We start from the raw sequence: 6,394 nt of genomic DNA on the forward strand, positions 1-6,394 counted from the left end.
CTATCATCGAAATGCACAACCCCACTACTGTTAAGGAGGTCCAACGTCTCATTGGCCGTCTCACAGCCATCTCTCGTTTCCTACCCAAACTAGCCGAACAAACCCAACCCATAATCCAACTCCTAAAGAAATCCACCTGGTTCACGTGGACTGATGATTGTGAACAAATATTCCAAAAACTCAAAACAACCCTAACCTCCCCACCTATCCTCCACAAGCCGGACACCAGTCAACCCCTGCTGGTATACATCACGGCCACCGACTATACCGTCAGCGCCGCGCTTGTTCAAGAAATAGAAGGCACACAACATCCTGTGTATTTTGTGAGCAGAACATTGCAAGATCCCAAAACCAGATATCAAATGGTAGAAAAACTGGCCCTATCTTTGGTCCACGCGGCACGCCGCCTCCGCCCATATTTCCAAAACCACACCATAACCGTTAAGACCGACTACCCAATCCAAAAAATATTACAAAAACCAGATCTAGCCGGACGCATGTCATCATGGGCTGTGGAACTATCAGAATTCAACATCCGCTATGAACCCCACGGCTCCATCAAAGTCCAGTGTCTTTTAGACTTTGTCAACGACCTACAACAAACACCCAAAGAGGACCAATGGACACTTCATGTAGATGGTTCCTCAAATCCAAGGGATGCCGACGCTGGCATCGTCTTAGAAGGGCCCAACGACATCCTCATCAAAAAATCCCTTCATTTTGCTTTCAAAACGTCCAATAACCAAGCTGAATACGAAGCCATCCTCGCCGGCCTTTCCCTAGCTCGCGAAGTAGGCGTCAAGAACTTAACGTGCAAAACCGACTCCAAACTCACTGTAGGTCATCTAAATGACGAATTTCAGATCAAAGACCCCATCCTTCTACAATATTACCATCTGGTCCGTGCAGTCATTCAATCCGCCTTCGAACAAGTCCGCATCGAACACATCCCATGAACCGACAACGTCAAGGCCGACATCCTCTCCAAATTGGCTAGCACCAAGCTCAAAAACCGCCACTGATCCTTACTACAGCAAACACTGTCCACACCTTCCATCACACACACTTGCCAAAATTTAACCCACACCCCAGCCAACAACGTCACCCCCTCCCAAAGCCAAAACTGGACCACCCCCTACATTCAATACCTCAAAACCGGCAACCCCCCCTCAACGCGGACAAAACTTGGCTAGCTAAGGCCGCCAGGTACACCATGATAGGCGATGACCTCTACAAACGCGGATATGGCCAACCCCTACTTAAGTGTGTCACGGCAGAGCAAGCCCAATATATCATCAAAGAGCTACACGAAGGAATTTGTGGTTATCATTCCGGTGCACGCACCATGGCTACCAGAGTTCTCAAAGCCGGACACTTCTGGCCGACCATAGAAGCAGACTGCCAGGATCACGTCAGGAAATGCAAGCCATGTCAGAAACATGGCAACCTTATTCACCAGAAACAGGAACAACTACATCACATACTGTCCCCATGGCCATTCGCTAAATGGGGAATGGACATCCTCGGCCCCTTCTCACCCGGCAAGGGGCATGTAAAATTCCTAATTGTAGCCGTCGATTATTTCACTAAATGGTTCGAAGCCAAGCTGCTAACTACCATCACGGCCCATCAAGTCCAACAATTTGTGTGGAAGGACATTATATGCAGATATGGCGTACCACATACCATCATCACAGACAATGGCCGACAATTTATTGACAAGGAGTTAGCCAAATTCTACACCGGCCTAGCCATCAAGCACATCACAAGTTTTGTAGAACATCCACAAACCAATGGGCAAGCAGAGGCGGCAAATTAAGTCATCCTCGTAGAGTTGCGCAAGAGATTGGATACCGCCAAAGGCCGATAGCCCGAAGAGTTAATAGAAGTACTATGGGCTTACAGATACACCCCCCCAATCATCAACAAACGAATCCCCATTCAGCCTAGTCTACGGCGTAGACACCATGATACCAGTAGAAATTGGCGAACCGTCCCTACGCCGAGAACTATACGACCCAACCCACAACCAACAAAACATGGCCTTACATCTCAACCTTCTACCCGAACTCAGAGAAAAAGCCCAGATACGCAATTTATCTGCAAAACAACGAGCTGCCAGGAAGTATAATGCAAAACTATGTCCACGATCATTCGTCATCGGGGACCTAGTATGGAGAATGGCCAGTAGTGCCAGAAAGAAGGATGGCAAATTCTCCGCCAACTGGGACAGCCCGTACCGCATACGAGAAGATGCAGGAGGAGGAGCTTATCGCCTATAACAATTATCTGGGGAAAAGATTCCCAACACTTGGAATGTATCCCACCTCAAGTTCTACTTCAGCTGAATGTGTATTGTAATCGAACCAATACTTGTAACCCTGGGTGTACTCTTTTTCCTCACTTGGTCTTTTTTCCCTAAGGAGGGTTTTGGCCAAGGAGGTTTTAACGAGGCACCCCTATTCAATAAATAAAAAGAAGGGTTCCCAACTATACGGCTTTCCATGTGTTTTTCATTTAAATTCATTTAAGTTCCCCACCCTTACCCCAAGTAAGCGGCCTGGGTCGAACACCCTTATCTTATGTGCGATTCGTTTAAGTTCCCCACCCTTACCCCAAGTAAGCGGCCTGGGTCGAACACCCTTATCTTATGCGCGATTCGTTTAAGTTTCCCACCCTTACCCCAAGTAAGCGGCCTGGGTCGAACACCCTTATCTTATGCGCGATTCGTTTAAGTTCCCCACCCTTACCCCAAGTAAGCGGCCTGGGTCGAACACCCTTATCTTATGCACGATTCGTTTAAGTTCCTCACCCTTACCCCAAGTAAGCGGCCTGGGTCGAACACCCTTATCTTATGCGTGATTCGTTTAAAGTTCCCCACCCTTACCCCAAGTAAGCGGCCTGGGTCGAACACCCTTAACTTATGACTTATTGCGACACGCATACACCACATATAAAAAAAACACAACATACATAATAACATGCAGAATCTTAATCGCATTTAAACATAAGTGCAATGAACCAATGTACCTAAATGTACCAAATATTACAGACAGGCTCGTATAAAATTCTCGAATCAATTAAGACAGAAATCCTAGTCTGTGGGGACAGGTGCATCCTCGGCATCACCCGCCTTCTTCTCCTCCTCTGCCACCTTCTCTTGCGCCTCCTCATTCCCACTGTCATCATCCTCCTGGACCAACTTCCTGTCAATAACATCTTTATTCACATCAAATCTCGAATCTGTTACGTCCACATCCTGATGGAAAAAAGCCGCCTGCCGCAATCCTTTCTCAAAACCATTTATGTGCTCCTGTATGATGATGTTCTTCAGATCATCAAGCTCACTAACAGCTCCATCATACTTGTCCTTCAAATCATCGTAGTCCTCTTCCAGTTCCCCTATACGTTTATTCAACTTTTCCTCAAAGTCCAAGCAACGAACCCTCCATGTCGCCAACCTTTTCCTCTCTGCTTCCCAACTTTCCTTTGCCTTCTCCAATGCAGCCTTTTCCTCCTCCAACTTATCCACCTTCCCCTGCAACTCCTCCACCTTTTTCCGGTCACCCTCCTTCACTTCCCTCCTATAAAGCGACCCCACACGTCGGCTCAAAACTAAAGCCTTGCTCCCAAATTCAACCATTGTTCTCACAATGTGCTCCGCATCCATGTTGTCAATAGAATTTACGATGGTATCTGGGAGGGTAATCGAAATATCTTTCCTCACGGATATCTCCGGCAGCTCGATCAACCCAGCTTCCGGCCCCTTCTCCCCATTAGCTGACCCCACCCCGCTAGCCGACCCCGTTCCAAGCAGGGCCGCCCTTACCTTCTTCACATCTTTTCCCTTCTCGGGTCGAGGTGGAAGCTCAGCCTTCCTTTTCGTCCCGCCGTGCACGTGCACCTCCACCACAGATTCTTGTAAGTTGGGAACATTAGTCTTCCCAGCCACCTTGGCCTTAGCGGCCATTTCCTTCCTCAACGTTTGAAAAAGCGCCAAATTCTTCTTTCCAGACTGCGCCATATGCCCTACAATGATACATCACCACTCGGATCAAAATAACTTAGTATTATTAACACAGCTTAAGTAATAAATAGATACCTTCGATATCTATTATCGGGTGCACCGAATTATAAACTCTAACTAGGCCCTTAGTGGGCAACTTATCAACAAACTTCAACAAGGTTTCCACAACCTCCTTATCACCAGCCGACAATTCATCCATCCCCATGTCCTTATACCGAGAAGGATTGTTCGTCCAACTAAAAGGGAACTTGGCACTTCCGTCTGCGTTCAAAAAATAAGCTTTTCCTCCTTCTTTAACGACGACCTTGAAGTACCCATCCTTGAAATGCTTGAAAGACTGGGAGAAAGCATCCAGTCTGCTGATGCTAGGGCGACTAATCAAAGATAGCCAAGTAGCCGGCCGCCGAGGTCTGGTGTAGTAAAAATACAAGAAAGCATAAGGAGTGGGCTCCAAGTATAAGGACTGGCACAGAATGCGGAAAGCCTGCAAGTAGGCCCAACTATTCGGATGTAGCTGTGTAGGTGCCACATTCAACGCCCGCAATACGCCCATGGTAAAATCGTCTAAAGGCAATCGCACATGAAGCTGAGAAAAGTGGCACATATACATGTAGAAAAACTTCTCAGTAGCCCCCTCCTGCCCATGGCATACCCAGTCGATAGCACTCACCCTCTCTAGCGAAACAATGTCCCCACTGACACCCTTGAAGATGACAGGTGTGCAGTTTAACCAAGAGTTCAGCAGACGGAACCACCTGAACAAAGATGATTGGTCACGAACGTCAGCAGCAGCCCACCCATAGTCGCCTTTCGCCGACCAGTTGCTCTCCTCCAACTCTTCGGGGGGATCCTCTCGAACCTCCCTCACAACCTCCATTGGCATCCCGCTCGTAACAACTCCAGAACTCGTACCCTCTCCGCCAAGTTGCCTATCCTTACTTCTATCCGACTCGGTACTTTCACTACTACTAGACGTAGACACGCTACCACTATTAGACATACCTAGTTTCGTTTTTACGAGAAGATGTCGGTTGAAATTGGGAACTAGTCGGACAATATGACACGCACAAGATCTCTGAATTCAAAACTCTCGCAAATGAAACAAGTAACTCCTCACCCGTTTTCAAACCTATATTTATAGTCCAGGATCCCAAACGACGAAAACTCTTCCCGCCAAAATAAAACCCCAGACCAATCGACACCATCATTGTGAAAGATACGACTTTGGAAAAACGACGGTGCCAAAACTTCTTGATTGGACCCCTGACACCCCTTCACCTACCTTCTGACGGTTACCACTTTTTAGCCTTAACACTATTTGCCACACTTAAAGGCTGGGGGACTGGTGTACCACACCTAGCCGGTTCCGCTAGCATACCAACACAACCCACACATATCACCCTTGACCGACAACTCCCATCGGACAAGGCTGGGGGACTGGTGTACCACACCCAACCGAGCTCAATCAAATAAATAAGAAATACATCAAGGCAGCCAAATATTCAGCCTAGGCCGAGTAAATCTAACTCATATCGGATCTAGTCGACAACCATAGAAATGATAAACCTCACGAGCATGCCAAAGACAACCCAAGTACACGACCTGGGCCGCCATGGTCTCGAATTTAAATGAATAAAGGTTAAAATAACAACAAAATGGCCAACACAGATAGTACACGGCCAAGGACGACATCTGGTAAGCCAAGAAATAAACGGATCAGACCGCCCTCGAAGACTTAGTAAGATGGAGGTCCCCGCGTTCGATAGACCTTGAGGGGCCTGGGTTAGGGCCCAGTCCCATTCATAACCCAGGCTAGGGCCCAAACCAAGGCCCATCCCATTAGGTAAACGAACATCATTAATACTCTATAAATACGCATGGACCCCATGAAATTAAAGGTACGCATTCATTAATCACTGATTTGACTCTCTGAGAGCTTTGACTTACTTGAGCTTCGGAGACTCTTCTGCAGGTAACCCCTCCTGGGTTCAAGCTGACATGTATCAACCGGGGAGAGGCCAAATGAAGAGATAGCGGACTACATGGTTAGGTGACACTTGTGCCTAACTCATCTTATTTGTTCTCTATAGGAACAATCTCTAAGAGAAAGTGATTAATGAATTTTCAAAGTATTTTTCCCAGTGTTTCAAAAGTCACTCATTTCTAAGATAAAGAGAGATAATATAAATTATGCTAACTGACATATTAAACCAATTAAAAGTAACTATCAATTGATTGATTTCACTTAAGTTAGTGAAATCAACTAATTGATTATTGTTTCATCCGATTTGATATGTTGATCACATATCTATATGCACAAGCTATTTAGCCTGTTGAACACCCTACAAGCTGATTTTATGGGTTTGA

The sequence above is a fragment of the Vigna unguiculata genome, chromosome 9, assembly GCF_004118075.2.
Source record: "Vigna unguiculata cultivar IT97K-499-35 chromosome 9, ASM411807v1, whole genome shotgun sequence".
Classification (NCBI taxonomy): Eukaryota; Viridiplantae; Streptophyta; class Magnoliopsida; order Fabales; family Fabaceae; genus Vigna; species Vigna unguiculata.